This window comes from Castor canadensis, chromosome 6 (genome assembly GCF_047511655.1).
Source record: "Castor canadensis chromosome 6, mCasCan1.hap1v2, whole genome shotgun sequence".
Lineage (NCBI taxonomy): Eukaryota > Metazoa > Chordata > Mammalia > Rodentia > Castoridae > Castor > Castor canadensis.
This window is the reverse complement of record NC_133391.1, coordinates 91198312-91218744: the sequence shown is the minus strand read 5'-3', so window position 1 is coordinate 91218744 and position 20433 is coordinate 91198312. Positions and strand designations below refer to the sequence as shown.

The window sequence follows — 20433 nt, the reverse complement described above, 5'->3', positions numbered from 1 at the left end:
TATAAAGAAGGGTTTGTCCTAAAGATTGTTTCAAATTGGAAAGCTGAGGACAAACCATCAAAGGGTTTAGTATGTTGTATGAAGGTCTGAGTAAGTTTCAAAGTGTATAATAAAAAGCTTCAGTGTGTGATAAAGTTAAAGTTCAATATAATCTAAGAGTTGCCTAAAAGATTTTTAGGGTCGTGTCAAACTAAAATCAAATCCTCTATGCCTATGAAATAACAAGGTTATCTTAATATTGTTCTGCTCTGAGTAACATCTACAAAAAACCATTACAGAGAAAGATTTTATCAAAGAAATTATTTGTGTTTTCTGCTGATCTTGTCAAGCTTTAAGTACTGCTAAATCAGAGCTCATTTACATATTTGCTTTTGTGTCTTAAATGACCACCTTGTAACAGTGTTATGTTATACTTTATCTAAATATGCTATAAACATTTAAAGGGTTAAAAGTGTCAATTTATATAAAATAATGAGCTAAAGCTCTCTTTTATCCAAGAGTGTTACATTTAAATCCTGACAGTCCCTGCCTCCCACAGGTCATCTACTTAGGTGTGGCCTTAAAGGGACAGACTCACTCACTGAGTCATAAATGCATCAGCCTAATCTTCCATTTCCCAACCCCCATACCATATGACAGCTTACAGTTTTCCTGGCAGTTATAGGATTTTGCAGAATTTAGATCCCTAGGTAGGTAGTCCCTGAACAGACACCTTTTTATGCTCCTCCTAATACTCCTATTTGGGTCTTAGATAATGTGTGGCCACCCCTTTCTCTTAGAAAAACTTGCCTCCAACAGACTCTGCTCCTCTGGCTGACTACCTGCCTTCTCAGTGAACTTCTCAGAGAGCATGCAGAACAGATCCTGCCCCACCCTATAACAATTTCTGTTAAACCAGGGCATCTTGTTCTCCAAAAGGATCTTCTACCCTCTCCATTGGGACTTTGATGGACCAGCCCTCCTCTGGTCATTCTCATGACACCCACTGCTGTCAAGCTCAAAGGGTTCCCCCAATGGTGGCACCTCTCAAGAAACAATTAGAAAATGGAGAAGGGAGTTGGAGGACTCTTGAAATTGTCTAGGGAAGAACATTTCACAGTGGTTCTCCTGGCCAATGCCCATTCTGATGCCTATGTTCTCGCTCTCCTATTCTTAAGCTTCCTCCCTTGTATCACACTACATGTCTGCTCTTGCTAATCAAAAATTTAACCAGTTGTACCTCCAGGGATACCATCCTCTCCAAAAACGCCAGGATAGTTGGCTGATACCCACCATGCAGAGGTCAGAGGACTGGCTTGAGACTCTTTATGACCTGTGGCTACAAGGGACTTTCATCAACTTCAGGGAAGAGGAAATCTTCATTTTTGGAGCCTGGTGCACGCCATCATGAGGCTCAGCACCCCAACATTGTTTGCCAACTGACCCTCCCTTCCCCTACGCCGCCCCTTGTCAGCTCGAAGAAGCCAGAGTGAACACAACGCCCCGCTTCCTTAACAAACAAAAAAGGGAGGAATGTTGGCAATAATGGCGCCGATAGGTTTCAGTTCTTACTGCATCCTTAAGCTCCTGTCTCCCAGGGTCACAGTCCAGCCTCAAGTCTAGCTTGAATCCTCCCTCTGCCCCAACCTCCAGTCAGCATGAACCATAAGATCCTAACCAACCAGATCATGCTGAGTCCCACTGAGGGGTATTTAAGCCCCTGCCCCTCTCTCCCTCTCTCTCTTGGCTCTCTCTGCTCTCACCCTCTCCCACCCAGCAATAAAGAATCTCTTGGCCAGATCACTCCTCTCCACGTGGTCACTTTGGGGCCTATATTTCCTTACACTTTTTAAAGTATTTTTGTCCATTCTGTGCAATTAAGTAATGTTTACAAATGAGAAATCTAACTAGAGCTAACTATCAGTTTTTGTACTTGTGCTGAAATACATAAGGGACTGACTTCCTTCCTCTTAGAAGTTTCATTGCCACTGCAAAATCTGAAACACATTTTCTCAAACAAGTATTTACCTTTTAATAGCAGAGGATTAGAGATTCTGCTTTCAGAATTTCTAACCAATTTTGCATGATATTGATAGAATGAGGATTTTATGAGATCTTCACTGGTGGCCTTATCTAGAAGTAGCATTATTCACATATTCTAATTTCACTCATTTATTGTTTGTATCACCAATACAAATTTATCTGTTTTGTCAGCTAGAAGGAAGAAAAATTATCACAGATTTCAGATCATGATGATGCAAATAGCTCAAATAGCTCTATCTGTATAAGGGAGTTTATTTCTTTGCATTAACAAAAGGGGTTATAAAATGTGGATACAGAAATAGGATGTTCTTCTTTGGAATGACATTTGAATATTCTGAGCCAACAGAGATTAGCTATTTAAGTCAATTGTACTCAAAATGTTCTAAATGGCTGCCAAATTACAAAATATATAAAAGAGTGTGGGAGAGACCCAAAAACTGGTTCTTAAACCACTTAACAATATTTTTCCAAGCTGTGCCACAACAGATGGGCACAAAAATTGTTCCATTTTCCCCATTCATAGTTGTTCTAGAAAGGAAACACTTTCTTAATATAGAGTCATTTACAGCTGGTGTTGCACTTGGGATTTTTTTCCATCTCTGCTTTCTGTCATTAGCTGCAGCATAATAGGCATATTCATACTTGCCATTATGGCAGTAATATTAAGAGTAGTCAGAGCTAAACTGTACCAATCCTTTAAAAGCTTAAGATTGCCCACTAGCATGTATAGTATGCAAAGAAACTAGCTGGCTATGGACTCATTAAAGTACAAGAGCCAAACTCTGATTAGAGGCTAAAGAAGTGTGTCACTTATCACAAACCTTTCAACTCAGTGTGAAAGACGATTAAGATAATATGTAGCAATAAGGTACACAACTTTCTGATGATATTCACAATCTTTTAGCAGGTGCAAATGAGCTGAGAAGGAACTGAAAGGTATAAAATGTATTCACATGGTTACAGAGTTTCTACACATTCAAAATTGGATATAGATTAATAACCCAAGAAGATGCAGACATGAGAAGGAAATGGTATCTATAAATTGCATGTGGAAAAGTGATAAAGTCAAAGCATTCACACAAATGTGTCCTATAAAGAAAGTATGTGTCAAATTGTGCAATTGTCCAGAGGAGTGTTTTGGAAGATATATTATAAAACCTTTTGTCATTTCATCACTGCTTCCACTGCATCCTTTACATTGCTCCATTTAGCCAAATCAATGTCTTTACTTTCTTGCTCTCTTTTTGCTTAAGGAAAAATTGTTATTGTTCCTGGAATATACTTGCTTTAAAGCTCTTAGCTGTTTCACATACCTGACTGCTTCTCATTCATATGTCATCTTAAGTTTACCATCCTCAACCAGGGTTTACTTTAAGAAATTATTTTAACACTTCACTCCTTCATCTCATATTTTGGCTCTTATTATTACTTAAATTTCTTATTTGTTCAATTGCTTATGTGTTATTAAATTCCATCTTTCCAGTAGAAAGTGAGTTCCATGAGCACAAAAATTTTGGCTCATGTTTACTGCTAACTTCCCAGTAGGTAAACCAATTCCTATCACAGAGTAGAGATTCAATAAGTGCTTCTGAAATTCATGCATCTGTTCTTGTTTTCTCTTTTTTCTATTGCAGCTTTTTAGTTTTTTATTGTCATATATTAATTGTACAGCTCATGTTTTCATCATGAGCTGTCCATATGTGCATACAATGTGCTTTGAACAAATTCAACCCTCTATTATTTTCTTGTTTTCTTTAACCATAAGTAAAAAGAAAGCTAATAATAAGCCCAGTGCTTTCAGAAGGCAGTAATTTTATATCAGATACTAACTACCACAAATCCTTTGTGATGTAGATGGAAAATAAAAATATAATCTAGCAAATATTCATCTACATTAAGCAGACCCAAACATGAAAAACAAAATATATACAGTGTGTATTTTTAAAAAGTCAACTCCATTAAAGGAACACATTTAATAATCCACTTATTTATTTTCTTGGGAAATAATTTCCAGCCTCATTGCACACATCCATAGAAACAATAGATACAGGACCAAAGCTAAACATTTAAACCCATGGACTAACAAGTATACTACAAGAAGCTACCAATTATCCAGTTCATTTAACATAGTATTTTCAAATAGGAAATGGATTATGAAATAAAGATTGAGGGATATCAACAAGCTCCAGGTAGGCAAAAAATCATCCATACATTTGATTTGGCTGCATCAAAGCCCTTAATAATTGATTTGAATTGCACCAACACTGATTGGTCACAGTGAACACTATTTGGATTAGTGACTAAATCAAACAAATGCTCTAATCCAGAAACTGAACATTGTGTGCTCTTATCATTCTAATAACCATAGACACATGAGAAGGCTTTCGCATTGCTAAGTATTTTTAAGGTAGAATAAACCAATTTCCTCTTCTCCATGACTTCATCTCTTAGCCAGAAAATAGAAGAAGGGAAAGGATTAATGACTAAAATGGAGAAATCAAGAACATTGAAAAGATGTTAATGGTTTAAACAGATAAATATCTAATAAGTAGCATTTTTTTTTTTTTTTTGGCATTACAGAGGATAGAACTCAGGGCCTTATCCTAGCCAGACAGGCTCTCTATCACTTGAACCACATCTCTAGCATTTTTGGCTTTGGTTATTTTTGAGATAGGGTCTGGCTGTCCTGGCCCACAATCCTTCTTTTTATACTTCTTGTGTAGCATGGATGACAGGTATGCACCACCATGCCCAACTTTTATTGGTGGAGTTGGGGTCTGGCAAACCTTTTTTGCCCGAGCTGTCCTTAAACTGATCCTCTTGATCTTCACCTCCTCAGTAGACATGTGTAGCATTTTTATTTGGTATATACCAGGCCATATGATGCAAAAAATATTATAATACCTGCAGAGATAATTCTTTTCTTTAAAAAATGTAAACATTAAAAACATTTCCATAATGGACACAAGAATGATTGGGCTAAGATGTCAACTTCCTGAGTAATAGAAACTTTATTTTCTTCCATTCATAAACAACTAGAAAACTAGGCAAATACATATCTTTATGCAAACATATGTTAGGAGATTTTTAGTTATTAGATGACAAGCAATATAGAAATATGATCCATAAGAAAAGAGAAATGAATGAGCTTATTCTATAATTGCCCAGCTTCCTTTTAGAAAGACATTCTGAACTGGTGGAGCAAATGGGAAGATTTTAGCAAAACATGGGATTTACTATTTCAGAAAGCCCCAAATCAAAGTTTAATGACTGGTGCAGCTAGAAATTGAAGGACAGAATTCCAGAGAGGAAAGAATAACATAGAAAACCCAAGAAATCTGCAAAAGCTGGGGAAAAAAAGTTCATTTGTCACTGGGAGATGTTTCAACAAGCTAGAGTGGAGATCTTTTAATCCAGAAACTCAATTCCTTAATGGTAGGACTAAATTATTTTATTTTATTATTTTATTTAATTTATTTTTTTGGTGGGACTGGAGTGTGAACTTAGAACTTCATGCTTGCAAAGCAGGAGATCTACCTCTTGAGCCACAACTTCAGTTCATTTTGCTCTGATTATTTTGAAGATAGGGTCTTGTGAACTATTTGCCTAGGCTGCCACAAACCTCAATCCTCTCCAGCATAGACTCCCAAGTAGCTAGGATAACAGGCATGAGCCACCGGTGTCCAGTTCAGGTCTAAATTATTTTAGAACAAATGTAACTCTGGATCCACCCAAGCAATACTTTAAAACAAGCATGAAGGATTGCACTGAATTGTAGGTACATTAACTATCAAAAATATCCAACATTCTTTAAAGGAAGACAAAAAAAATCTAGACATTCAACAGTGTAAAATTTAAATTTTGCAACATCCAATGAAAATTACTATATATTTGAAAGAAACAAGACATATTATCCATATCCAAGAGAAAAATTAGTCAATAAAAACAACAAAGACAATGAAAATTGAAGGCAAAGATGTTAAAATAACTATTATAACTATCTTCAAGTGTTTAAAGAAAAACATCAAAATGACAAAATAAAAAATATTTTTAAAGAAATAAATGAAGTTCTAGAAGTTAAAAGTTAAATATTTAAAATGAAAAGTCAGCAAGAAAGGACTAACAGCATTTTAGAGTATAGAAGTAGTAGAGTCAACTAGAAGAGACAGCAATAGAAACTATTCAAAATGAAGAAGAGGAGAACGTACTAAAAGAAATCAGAGCATCAATGACCTATGGAATAATAATTCCAATCCTAGAAGTAGAAGAGGAGCAGAGAAAAAACACTTGAAAAAGTAGTGACCCAAAATATCCAGATTTAATGAAAACTCTATGTCCATTGATCCAAAAAGCTCAACAAATTCCAAGCAGAATAAAAGAAATAAAATAACATCAAAGTGCATCTGGAAAACTTGTTATGAAAAGTAAATCATTAGCACAGGTTAAAATATATTACATACAGGGAAACAAAGACACAGGAACCTGTAGCCATCACTTCCTTATTATGATTACAAACTACTATTTAAAAAAACTAATCTTTATGATTGGCTGGACTGGTTCGATTCAATCACACAAGATTACTGAGGTCAATGAATTTAGTTATCTCACTTAGGTCAATGGACAGACTGGTTTGGAAGGCCACCAAAATTATTTCTTCTTTTCTTTGAACACTGTTAGCCAGCATTCTGTCACTATAAAAAATTACTTAGATGGTCAACTAATATACAGAAAAGGGCATTATGTGTATTAGTCACATTTTTTATTACTATGACAAAATGTCTGACAGAAATACCTTAAGAGAGAAAGGGTTTATTTTAGCTCATGGTTCCATAGGTTTCAATCCAGTCATGAATACATTGACTCTAGGCCAGTAGTGAGGTAGAATATCGTGATGGAAGCATGTGGCAGTGTTTACTCCTCTCATGACAGTCAAGAAGCAGAGCGATTAGGTCCTGGGACAAGATAAAGCCCATGTAACCTACTTCCTTTAGCTAAGCCCCACCTCCTAGAGTTTCTACATCTACCAAAATAGTGTCACCAGTTTGGGGAACCAAGCCTTCAGCAATGAGTCTCTGAGGGCACTTCATATTCAAACCAAACCATTTTGATTCACACTTTCTGTAGCTTCAGACCATAATCAGTTGGCTCAATTCTTTGTCCTATGGTAGTATGTCATGATGGAAGCATGTGGCAGAAACAAACAACAATAACAAAAAAAACTGCTCACTCACCTCATGTCCAGGAAGCAAAAAAGAGTGAGGAGAGGGCTCAGTTCCCACTAACCCTTTTAAGGTCGCTTTCTCAATAACATAAACACTTCCCACTAGGACTGCTGCTTAATATTTCCACCACTTCTCAATAGCATCATGCTGGGGAACAAACCTTTAACACATGGGCCTTTGATGGGCATGTCAGATCCAAGTTGTAGCAAGAATCCAGCTAGCCAATTTGTCTGTATGACCATGTGATTAAATGTTGTCTAATGAAGCATAAATAGATATGATTTATGGAATATCCATGCTTGTCCTGCTGAACACTTCCATTTGATACTATGTCCTCTCAGTTTCTTAGTCTTCCAAGTACCAGAGGACTCTGATGTACAGGATAGCAGAGCCAATAGATATTCACCACCCGTTGACTTATGTCTGTAACATAAATGAGAAATAAAATTTTATTGCATTAGGTCACAGAAATTTTAAATTTTTCTTTTTTATAATTGGTGTATATTAATTGTACATAGCAAGGGGTTTCATTATGACATTTCCATACATGCATACAATGTACTTTGATAATATTTATCCCTCCATTGCTCTGTGATATCCCTTTCCCCCTCACCTTTTCCCTTTCCCCTCCACCTTTCTGTTAGTCCCTTCTCTATTTGACCTTGTTTTTGATTTTTTGTTGTTTCCCCCCAACTTCCACAAATGAGAGAAAACACATGAAATTTGTCTTTTGTGGGACTGGCTTATTTCATTCAACATGATGAGCTCTAGTGTCATCCATTTTCCAGCAAATTACATGATTTCATTGTTCTTGATGTCTTAGTAAAATTCCCCTGTGTACATATGCCACATTTTCTTTATCAATTTATCTTTTGATGGATACCAGGCTAATTCTACAATTTGGTTATTGTGAATAGTGCCATGACATACATGGGAAGTACAGTTATTTCTATAGTAAACTGTTTTTAATTCTTTTGAGAATATATACAGAAATGGTAGGACTGTATCATAAAGGAATTTTTTTTGTTTTTATTTTAATTTTTTTAGTGGTACTGACATTTGAACTCAAGGCCTTGAGTTTGCTAGGCAGGTGCTATGCCACTTCAACCACACCCACAACCCTTTTTGCTGTAGGTATTTTTCAAGTAGGGTCCCATGCTTATGCCCAAGCCATCCTAGATTACAATCCTCCCATTTATACTTCTCATGTAGGTGGGATGAGCGGTGCATGCCACCTTGACCAATTTTTTTTACCAGTTGATATGGGTCTCACTCACTTTTTTGCCTGTGCTGGCCTCAAATTGTGACCCTCCCAATCTCAGCATCCCAAACAGCTAGGATTAGATATGACCACTGTACCTGGCTCTATTTTTAATCTTTTCAGGAACCTCCATACTGATATCCATAGTGCTTGGACATTCCCACTGGCAGTGATTATGAGTTCTTTCTCCCTTGCTCCCCCACCCCTGCCCACCCGTATCCTTACCAGTATTCCTTGTTATTTGTTTTCTTGTTGATAGTCATTCTGACTGGGGCAAAGGGGAATTTCAATGTGGTTTTCATTTGCATTTCTGTAACGGTTACCAAAGTTGAACATTTTTTCATGTGTTTATTGCCCATTTGCCTTTCTTTATTTGAGAAGTGTTTCTATTTACATCAATTAGCTTATCTTGACTGTCAGTTTCGCAACATTAAAGAACCATACCTTCTAACTTACAAATTACTGTAATACAATAGCAATTAATGAGCTTTTTTGCATATGAGATTAAGCAAATTTACAGTTAATACATTTTGGGTTAAAAATTTGAATCCAACTTTTTCTTACTTGAAATTCCTGTGTTGTTTTTATTGCCTCACATTACACACCTCCCATATTTATCTTAAAGGAAGAAGAGTCAGAAAGTTGAGTAAGTATGAATTGATGTCAAATTAAAAAGAGAGTTTCTAATTCATCAGCACTGAGCTCTGAATAGCTAAAACAAAGTGTATTCTAGGAGAGATGCCAAACAAAAACTAAAATGCAGCCTATCATAGGGCCGTAAGAATTAAGTACACTGATTTGGTTATTCTCTTCACATTCACATAATCCTGCAATCTCATACCTCGATAAAATTTCTTTTTTTCCCCAGGTCTGAAGCAAACAGTAAATATTTCTTTTTTCAATCTTTTATACTTATGACAATTAACAGAGCCTGTTTCTTCCATTAAAATGTAGTCTTGCATTAACACAAAACAAAGTAAGGGATGCTACTCTTTCATTCCATGCAGATGCAATATATTGCAAACCTATTAAAATATGTGATTTTCCCCTTTTAGTGGCACATAAACTCTTTACAGTCATTAACACTTCCATTGCACACTCTTCAATACATCTCTTTTCCCTAAGGTGCAATATATTATTAACAATAGGACAATATCTTTTATCTCTTTCAAAGTTCCATATCTATCTTTCTATGTATTGTCTAGATACAAATACATGTATCAAAAACGTCCACCCTTTGCCCATGGAAATAGTTGTGCATACAACCAAGAAAGAATATAAAATGACTAAAATTTTCAGAGACACTCTTTATCCATTTGTATTCATTGCTTTAAAATAAGCATACTTTTGATGCAGCAAATCTGCTTCTAAAGTTTATTCTAAGGAAATGATGGTGGCTATGCTCAAAGATTTAGCTTTAACTTTGTCCATTGCAATAGCTATGTTTATATTACACATAACTTTTTGTCATTTTATAGCAGGGAGGAGGACCAGAAGAGAAACAGACATGCTTGTGTTCTGATAAAGTAGCAGTGGGGAAGGGATGGCATGGCAAACAGATAAAACCCAAAGAATCTAGGCATGAAGAAAGTCACATAGCACTAGGGTTAGAGGGGCACTTAGCACTAGGGTGAAATAGCCTATAGAATTGTATATAACCATATATGGGTTAAATCTTGTTTTTTATTTTATTTTATTGCCTCTGTAACCTGCTTGCAAGGGTATATAAGGTGAGACCCCTTTGTTCTTGGGGCCCAGCCTTTAGATTTGAGTCGCCTGAGTCTGTGCCAGCACAATGAAGTGTTGCTGCCTTGCCTCAGAGTCCCATGTCTCTGTTCGAGTGTCTTATAACTTTTCTTGGGGGTCTCATTCAGGATTTTCAGAGACTGTGATTTCTTTCACCTCCCTTGTTGCTGGGGTGCATCCCCCAGACTGCCAAGAGAAGATCCTGCCTGGCACCAACAGAAAGCTTGATCCAGAGGAGGGATTCATCCTCCTGCAAGTCTGGGTAATTGCCTCAGATGTACAACAGAACCAGTGAGGCACAGGAACCAACAAGGGGAGCACTGCATGTCAGTGGTAAGAACCTGGGTTCAAATTCAGACGTGCCTCAGGAGGCAGAAGGGGAGACTGACCAACTCCCAGAGACCATTAGTAACTGCCTTTTGGGGAAACCCTGTCTCTCAGGTTCAGGGAGTGGGGTGGAAGTACGGTGCTGTGTAAGAGTATGTGAAAATGTGAGACTGAGATGCAACACAGCTGCAAAGCAAGTGAGGAGTCCTGATCCACAGGTTCATGGTGAACTCATAGGGTCAAAGGTGAGCCCAACAGGGCCCCTGGTCTGGGGTTTGAACAGACTCACTAAGGCCAAAGAGATCCCTAAATCTCTGCAAAGGGAGTCTCCAGAGACAGAGGAAGCAAGTGAGAACCCTGTGTAGGTACAGTTCCTGGCTGGTCAACCACATCCAGGTCACCAATAAGGGGCACGATTGTCCTCCCTTGTGTGTGAGAGAAGAAGACCAGTTACCTCTCCTCCAAAACCCCTCCCCCTCTGTGTCTGTCTTGCCATCTGGTAACAGGAGTTGATGGGTGGAAATCAGAGTGAAAACACTCCCTTGGAGTGTATGGTTAAAAACTTTAAGAAGGGATTTAATGGAGACTATGGACTTAGGTTAACTCCAAATGAGCTTAAGGTCTTCTGTGAAGTAGATTGGCCTGCTCTTGGTGTAGAGTGGCCCCCAGAAGAGTCATTAGATAAAACTGTGGTTAATAAAGTTTATAGGGTAATTGTAGGCACCTACAACAATTTCCCTATATTGACTACTGGCAGGATGCTGTCCTCAGCTGGCCCACATGGCTAAGGTCCTGTCTGTAAGAGGCCTGTAGAATTATGGTTGCTAGGGTGGCTGCAACTTCCAAGCATAGAGAGAAAACAGAGGAACCTATATTGGCCAAGAAACCCAAGGAAATACCACCACCCTATGTGCCACTCCATCTATCTCTGCCACCAGCACCCAGTTCCACACCCTCAACTCCAACATGGGGCAGCTTAAGGGACAATCACACTTATAAAATCTGGTTTGGAAGCCTCGGGGACCTTGACTCTGACTCCTCTGGGCTCTATGGACTCTATACCCACTCCAAGTCTTCCAGTGGTCACCCCACATTCCCCACTCTATTGAGAGCATCTAACCAGTCTTCAGGAGGACCTCTGCTCTCAATGCCCCTGAGGGAAGCCCAGAGCCCCAAGTATTATGACCAGGAAGGCCATATACAAGGAAGAGGGTAGGTATTTGTCAATCAGCCTTTTTCGACCACAGACCTCCTCAACTGGAAGCATCATACAGCCTCCTTCACAGAAAAACCTCAGGCTCTGATTGATTTGGTAGAGTCTATCATCCAGACTCACAAACCCACCTGGACAGACTGTTGACACCTTCTTCTGACTCTGTTTAATACTGAAGAGCAATGCTGTATAACATTGTCAGCTCTGAAGTGATTAGAAGATCATGCCCCTGAGTGTACCCTAAATGCTCAAGCCTATGCTCAGGCCCATTTTCCTGAGGAAGATCCACATTGGGACTCTAATAATAGCTGAGATTACCAGAGACTTGAATGGTAACAGGAGGCATTATTGGGAGAAATGAAGGAAGTAGGTGGAAAAGTCCATGAACATGAGCAAAACATGTTCTTTCAAGGGCCAGATGAGAGTTTTATGAGCATTTGTGTGAGGCCTTCCATACATACACCCTCTTAGACCCAGAAGCCACTGATAACCAGTGGATGAAAAATGCAGTTTTTGTTAGCCAGACCTAGGGAGACATAAGGCGAAAATTGCAGAAACTGGAGGGATTCACTGGAATGAATGCTAGCCAGCTTCTGGAGGCAGGATCAGGAGGCTAGGCAGGACACCAACAGGAAGATGAAAAGGAAAGTGGACCTCCTTGCAGCAGCCCTTGCTGTACAGTCAGATGGGTCCCAGTGAGCTAATCCAGGCAGAAGCAGATGCAATTCCCAAGGAAGACAAGAGATGCCCTTGTCCTAGGGAGGAACTAGGGCAAAATCAATGTGCCAATTGTTGTCAGGAATGGCAATGAAAGAATGAATGTCCCCAGTGGGTCAGGGACTCCCAAAAGGCCTCCCAGAACAGAAGCAGAGGCCAGGTTGTTGAAGGAAAATATCAGCCCACCCACAGGGGAGCCACCCCCTGAGAGGAAAACATTGTTGGTGTAGCAGGCCTGGAAGGCTATGAGAAGGACTAGGACAGACCAGGCTCCATTCTACTGGGCCCTCAGGAGCCTATGGTCCAAATGAAAATAGGGGGCCATCCCATTGATCACATGATGGACACAGGTGCAGAGCATTCAATTGTGACCCAACCAGTGGGTCCTCTTTCCAACAAGCATACAACTATTATTGGGGCCACAGAGGACTGGGTTTGCTTCCCCTTCTTAATGGTTAGATGATGCAATCTTGAGAGTCATGAAGTAAGGCATGAATTCCTCTATCTCCCTGATTGTTCTGTGGGCCTGAAGGGCAGGGGCTTGTTATGAAAACTGAAGGCACAGATAATTTTTGATTTAGCTGGCACAGCTGCCTCAAAGTTGAGAGGACCTGAAGCAAAGACTCTAATCCTCATGATTACACAAGAAGAGGAATGGCACCTCTATGCCCCTGAAGGGAGGTCTCTTGAGATTTCTGAGCTTCCCTTCAAGATTCCAGGTGTATGAGTTGAAGATAACTCCCCAGGTCTGGCCCAAAATGTGCCCCCAGTAGTGGTGGAAGTAAAGCTGGGAACCACCCCCATCAGCCAGAAATAGTACTTCATTCCTCACAAGGCCAAGGTTGGAATTCAAAAACACTTTGACAGACTGTTAAAATATGGGATCCTCCAACCTTGTCAGTCATTCTGGAACACCCCCTTATTACCAGTCCAGAAACTGGGGATTGAGGATTTCAGGCCAGTTAAGGACCTCCAGGCAGTAAATTTAGCAATTGTCACTTTGTACCCCATGGTCCCAAATCCATACACACTTATAAGCCTTGTTCCAGCTGAGACAAAGTTTTTTACCTGCCTAGATCTTAAAGACACATTCTTCTGCAATCACCTGGCCTCACAGAGCCAGCCTATTTTTGCCTCCCAATAGGAAAATTCCAACACTGGGGAAAAGGGGCAGCTAACCTGGACTCAGTTGCCACAAAGTTTCAAAAATTTGCCCACTATTTTTGGAACTGCCCTGGCATCTGACCTAAAAGCCTTCTCAGCTGACCAGCATGGCTGCACACTCTTCCAGTGCATAGATGACCTCCTCCTGGCTGGACCAACTCAGGAGGACTGTATGGAAGGGAAACACCGTCTCTTCTCTCTTTCATGGGAAGCAGGATACAAAGTATCTAAGGAAAAGCCCCAGATTTGCCAAAACACTGTAAAATACTTCAGCTTTCATCCATCCCAAGGGCACCACAGGCTCAGCCCTAAGAGGAAACAGACTATATGATCCGTCCCAGCCCCTAAGACCCACAGCAAATTAGAGAGTTTTTGGGAGCTGCAGATTTCTGTTGAATCTGGATCTCTAACTACTCCTTCTTGGCCAAAACCCTCTATGAAACCACAAAGGTGGGGGAGAACGGGGGCCATTAGTATGGGGGATGGAGCAAGAGAAAGCCTTTAAAGAAATTAAGAGGGTACTCACCAATGCCCCTGCTCTAGGCCTGCCAAATGTGGTGAAGCCGTTTTTCCTGCATGTCCATGAGCGAAAGGGAAAAGCTGTTGGGATCTTGACTCACTTGGCTCCTGGCACCATCTGGTGGCTTACTTGTCAAAACAACTTGATGCTGTTTCCCGAGGCTGGCTACCCTGCCTGTGTGTCCTAGCAGACACTGCTGCCCTTGTGACAGAAGCAGATAAACTTACTCTAGGGCACAAACTCACTGTCTGGGTTCCCCATTCCATTCTGACACTCATGGAGTATAAGGGAAATTATTGGTCACATTCAGATGGTCAAATGCCAGAGTATGCTATGTGTTAACCTACACATCTGGCTGGAGGTTGTTAAGACTAAATCTGGCCACACTATTGCTGATTGACTTGGGTCCCCCAGAACATGATTGCTTAGAGGTTATGGATGAGGTTTTCTTGAGCCAGCCAGATCTAACAGATCATCCAATCAGCAATCCAGACATTGAATATTTCACAGATGGCAGCAGCTTTGTCTGGGATGACACATGCTTTGGTAGTTATGCAGTGGTGACTTTGGACTCAGTTATTGAGGTTCATTCACTGTCAGAAGGGACTTCTGTGCAAAAGGCTGAACTTGTTGCCCTAATATAGGCACCCCAGTTCACTGCAGGAGTATGAGTAAATATTTACATTGACATTAAATATGCCTTCTCAACCATTCATGTCCATGGGGCCTTATATAAAGAAAGGGGACTCATTAACTCAGGAGGAAAAAGTATCAAGTACGGGCAGGAAATCCTCGAACTGCTAGATGCTGTGTGGGCCCCTAAATGGGTGGCAGTTATACACTGCTGAAGGCACCAGATGGGAGATGCAACAATTGCCTGGGGAAACTTAAAGCCGACAAAGATGACAAACAAGTGGCCCTAACATAGGAACCAGGAACTCATTCAGGACAAACAACCCTTGAGACCACCCTGGCCCAGCATTTTTATGTCCCCAAGCTTTCCACCGTAAGTAAAGCACTATGTGAGAGATATACCCCATGTGCTAAGAATAACCCCAGCCAAGGGCTTGAGGGCACCCCCTCAGGTGCATAGTGTTGGTGGAACTACTCTTGAAAACTTGATTGTGGACTTCACTGAAATGCCATGAGTTTGAAGATGCAAATATCTATTGATGTTTGTTTGTACTTTCTCAGGATGAGTGGAAGCCTTCCCCCCATAAACTCAAAAGGCCTGGGAGGTGGCCAGATGTCTGTTAAAGGAAATCATCCCTCAATTTGGAATATCTGTATCAATTGGGCCAAATAATGGGCCAGGCTTTGTGGCAGAGGTGGTACAGCTAATGGCTAAGGGTTTAGGAATTAGCTGGAAGTTGCATATAGCCTACCACCCTCAGAGTTCAGGAAAAGTGGAACACATGAATAGAACCCTAAAATCAGTTAGGAAAACTGTGTCAGGAGACCCATCTGCGGTGGGATCAATTACTGCCCATGGCCTCATTAAGAATTAGGTCTAGTACCACAAAGCAGACAGGGCTCTCACCATTTGAAGTCCTTTCTGGACACCCATCCCCCTTAATCAAGGGCATCAAGGGGGACCTTAAAGAAATAGGTGACCTCACCTTGACGCAGCAGATGCAGGCCCTTGGGTTGACTCTCTCAAAGATCAATGAATGGGTCTGGGAGAGACTTCCTGTCAGCCTGACAACTCCCACGCACCCTTACTGGCCAGGGAATGCCGTCTGGGTAAAGAAATGAAATATCCAACCATTAAAGCCTCATTGTAGAGGCCCTTTTGTTGTTATTTGTCTACCCCCACTGCAGTCAAAGTAGCAAAGATAGCTCCTTGGATCCACCACAGCCAAGTCAAGCTAACTTCTCTTGAGTGGGAGTGCATCCTCGATAATGGCTTCGCTGAATAGGATCACTCTCTGGAACATCAACGTCCTCCTTTGGCAGGACTCTGCTTCCCAAGAAATAGTAGGGGATCATGAACAATGTGATGACAGCCCTGCTGTAGTCACTCGGGAAGCTGAGTAGTCTACACCTGGGTGAAGCTCAAACATGGAATGTACCCCTGTTTTCCTCTATACACTTGGACTCTTACTATTTGGACTGGCCCTTGCAAGGTTTCCCTTATGTACTGAATGTTATAAGAGAGCCTTTGTTGGGACCTCTGCACAGCCGTACTTTGTATCATTAACCTGCCAACAGGTCAGATGTTACATTGGCTCATATACTCCTCAGGTTTGCAAGGTTACTGGTAGGTAATACTGGAAGTCTCAGAGTAAGAGGAATAAGACAGGCTATATTTGTCATGGAAAGCGGGGAGAGTGGGTCTGCTGGTCTTACTTAGGATACTGGGGAACCTCTGATGGTGGGGGAGTCTAGGACATAGCTCAGGAACATCTTTTTAAAGAAACAGCACACCAGATGTCAAAAATACTGTCACCCAGACTGGTTGCCAGCTGCCACTTAAAGCACTCAGCCACTATATAACAAAATCAGAGATGAATTAGGCAATAGGAAAAAATATTTCTGTAGACTTACCAGAAAGGATTGCCAAAGAACTAAATGTCTCAAACTATTAGGGGTGCGGAGGTGCCCTCATGAGTGAGGAATGGCCTTAGAAAGGGACCAGTTTAAATGCTTACCAACTTTTATTGTGGAATCAATCTATAACTAGACAAGAGAATAACTGATATCAGACCTGGATTCTCACATCAGAGGTGATAGGGGAAGAATGCATCAAAAGAACTGGGTCAGAGAATGAAAATTGTAGGGGGGAAACCCTTGTAAAAGGGTACTCACTTGGTATGGGACTAATCTGGTGGTCCAATGAGCCTAAATGGTATTGGCCATTTCCCCCATCAGAAAATGGTTCCCAATGTCATGATTCTCCAACCAATGACAGCCTCTTAAATTGTTCTACTACCAGTGAGGCAAATCCATTCTGAGGCATCCCTAAAATTGGCAAATACTGGAATAAGCCTCACCAATACTGACTGGGGTGGCAGAAGGCATCCATGGGTTATTTTGGATATGTGGGAAGTGAGCTTATACCAAACTCCCTAGGACTTGGAAGGGAAGCTGTACTATAAGAGTTATTCAGCCTGGGTTCTTCCTCTTGCCCAACCTCTAAGGGGAACAACTGGGAGTTCCTGTTTGTGAAACTCTGGGGCCCAGAATAAAAAGGGACCTCAAAGTGGGGGGACCAACAGAGATGGGAAGAACATGAATGGCCTCCCCACAAGATTATTGAGACCTATGGACCAGCCACCTGGGCACAGGATGGGAGCTGGCATTACTGGACTCCTATCTGTATGTTCAACAGAATTATTAGGTTACAGGCAGTCATGGAAATTATTACCAACCTGACTGCCTCTGCCCTAGAGCTAATGGTCAAGCAACAGACCCAAATGTTGCTTGACCAGTTGCCTCCACATATACAACAATGGTCAAGCAGTAACAGAGATTGCCACTAATATTAGAAAGATGGTACATGTACCTGTACAGGTGTGGAAAGGATAGAACTCAAACAGTTGTTTGGTGGGTAATTCTCTGCCTTGGGCAGATTCAAAACCCTGATAGGAGCAGAGGGTATAATCTTAGGAGTGTGTCTGATGTTACTCTGCCTGCTTCCCTGGTATTGCAGTCTACCAGGACCATTATGGAAGCCACTACAGAAAGAAAAATGGCCTCCCATGTAATGATGCTATGGAAATGTAAACCCCTAAATCAAGATGATGCTCGTTGGCCCTAGGTGGGTCTGAGCATCAAAGGGGGAAATAATGTAGCAGGGAAGAAGACCAGAAAAGAAACAGATAGGCCTGTGTTCTGATAAAGTAACAGTAGTGAAGGGATGGCATAGCAGAGAGATAAAACCTAAAGAATCCAAACTTGAAGAAAGTCACATAGCACTAGGGTTAGAGGGGCACTTGGCACTAGGGTGAAATAGCCTATAGAATTGAATATAAGCATATATGGGTTAAACCTTTATTTTATTATATTTTATTTTATTGGCTCTGTAACCTGCTTGCAAGGGTATATAAGGTGAGACCCCTTTGTTCTTGGGGCTCAGCCTTTGGACACGAGTCTGGCACAATTGTGCCAGCACAATAAAGTGTTGCTTCTTTGCCTCAGAGTCCTGTGTGTCTCTGTTCAAGTTTCCTATAACAATTTAAGAAAATTAGTTAAGAACAAAAGAACTAAAAATACTTGTAATTTTCCTTTGTAAAAAGTGAGCCCTAAAGTCTTATTTCCTTCATTATTTGAATTTTCCCATAGAATAAATATTCTATGGTTACTTAAACAAAACAAAGGCACCCATTCTTTCCTCAATGGCCTCCCCACAGGAGAGAGAAAAATTAAGTTAAAGAAACAAATATTTTTATTACATAAGGCATATCCTAAAATATATTCAAGATTGGAAAAATGTGCCATTGATCACTGAATGTATTTTATGATTACACATATTTCTCAGTCAGCCACTGAAATTCAAACTAAGATGCAAATCCACTCTCAATTCTCCAGAGGACCAGAACTAAGGGCTTTAAAAATAAATATGATAGAACGTCACACATCTTTTGAGTGGAAAAGACGATATGGCTCAGTTCCTTTCAAGAATGTCAATAATTATGTTCCAATTTTACTTCTGTAGTAGTTGAACACAGGAGAAACTGTGCCCTTTGCCTGTTGACATTTCTAAGTAAACAACAGAATGGAGATGAACTCCAGCTCCTAGACTTACTGGAAGCACGTGCTTAGAATCACTAAGAGGCTTATAAGACATATAGTCAGAGAATTCTATTTGTGTTAAAAGTCTTCATTTGATAAATACAAACATGTAAATCATATCACAATGTTGTTAATTATCCTGTTTTATATTTTTTCATTTTAGAATACCAGCAATCCCTCAAGATGAGAAATATCCCAAATATTTTAGGAATTCTGGGAAGCATTCAGCATGCTTATTGATTTATTTAGCATATTAGAGAAACTTTGATCAGCTTTCAGTTTATTTTCTGATTCCTCTTCCAAAGTACATTTTCAAAGGAAACTTACCCAGGCTAATAGCAATATTCTTAGAGTTATTAAAGGCCAAAATAACTTCTTAAATGATTGTACATCATTGAACTATTTCCTTCTTATTGTTAATGAGGCAGGTAAATATCTATATACCTAATATCTCAAAGCAGTAGTCTCCAAATAGGTCCTCCACCTCCTAAGACACAGCATATGAATACTCTGGGACCACTTTGAGGGTCCTGGGTTGTTTGGATATTGAGGTTGATTATGTGACCTATTATATTTATGTACAAATGATGCAGTGAGAATTTCGTGCACTTGTTCTAATCTAAATATTCTTCAGAAAGATAAACAAATGTAACAACATCCTATTTGAGAAACATTTTGATTCTGACTGAAGAATAATTGCAGGTTACAAACTACTGAAAGGAATTATAAAATATTTCTCTTTTCAGTAGAAAAGATGTGGTAAACCTAAATTAAAATTAGACATTTAAGATTTGCAAAAGGCACAGAAAATTTGATGGTATTTCCTACTGGATAGAAAATTGTCACTCTAGGTAGATAGACTAGTAATTTATTGTTCCTTGAGTTTTTGTTCAATTAGGCCATAAAAGTTATGAAAAGAGCCACCAAGAAAGGAGTTCTTTCCAATGACATAAAGTGAAGAACTTTCTAGAGGACAAGAATGGCAGTGGTTTTATTTAGGCACTCTTATGCTTTACAGTTACTAGGAGATAGCTCTAGGGTACTTAATCTTCATCGTCAAACAAACAATCAATGAGCTAGCTTCCTCCCACACACCTAATGCTTTTATTTTATTTGCATGTACTGGAAATTTCTTTTTATAGTCCTAAAAGGCAGACTTTGTCCTATTCCAGTCCATATTCCATAGTAATAGAATTTACCAATAAATGTACTATATAAATTTTTAGAAGAAAGAAGTCTATGATAATATGATTAAATTGTTGTATATTTTAATGCTAATCTTTACATAGTAATCCAATTAAAACAAACATGACTGCTTAATCTAGTCAAAGTCATTTTAGAAATGACATTTTCTGGCTTCTTCAGAAAAAGTTTTTTAGTAATTCATAAACTTCATAACAAAACATCATTACTGTCTTCATACTCAGTAATTTGAAAGGAGTTTGTCTCAAACCAAGTGACTTACTCTGTTGAAAAATCTGGAAAGGAAAAACTGTAATGCATAAAA

At 39.8% G+C, this 20433-nt stretch overlaps 1 long non-coding RNA gene across 1 annotated transcript in view; it reads right to left on the bottom strand.

Moving 5' to 3' along the window:
- Positions 1 to 5254: 5254 nt before the first annotated feature.
- The window catches only part of LOC141423901 (uncharacterized), a 53192-nt gene continuing 38013 nt past the window's right edge, over positions 5255 to 20433 (bottom strand). Inside the window, exon 4 of the long non-coding RNA XR_012448664.1 lies at positions 5255 to 7667. This is a non-coding gene — a long non-coding RNA (uncharacterized lncRNA). The remainder of the gene's footprint in view (positions 7668 to 20433) is intronic.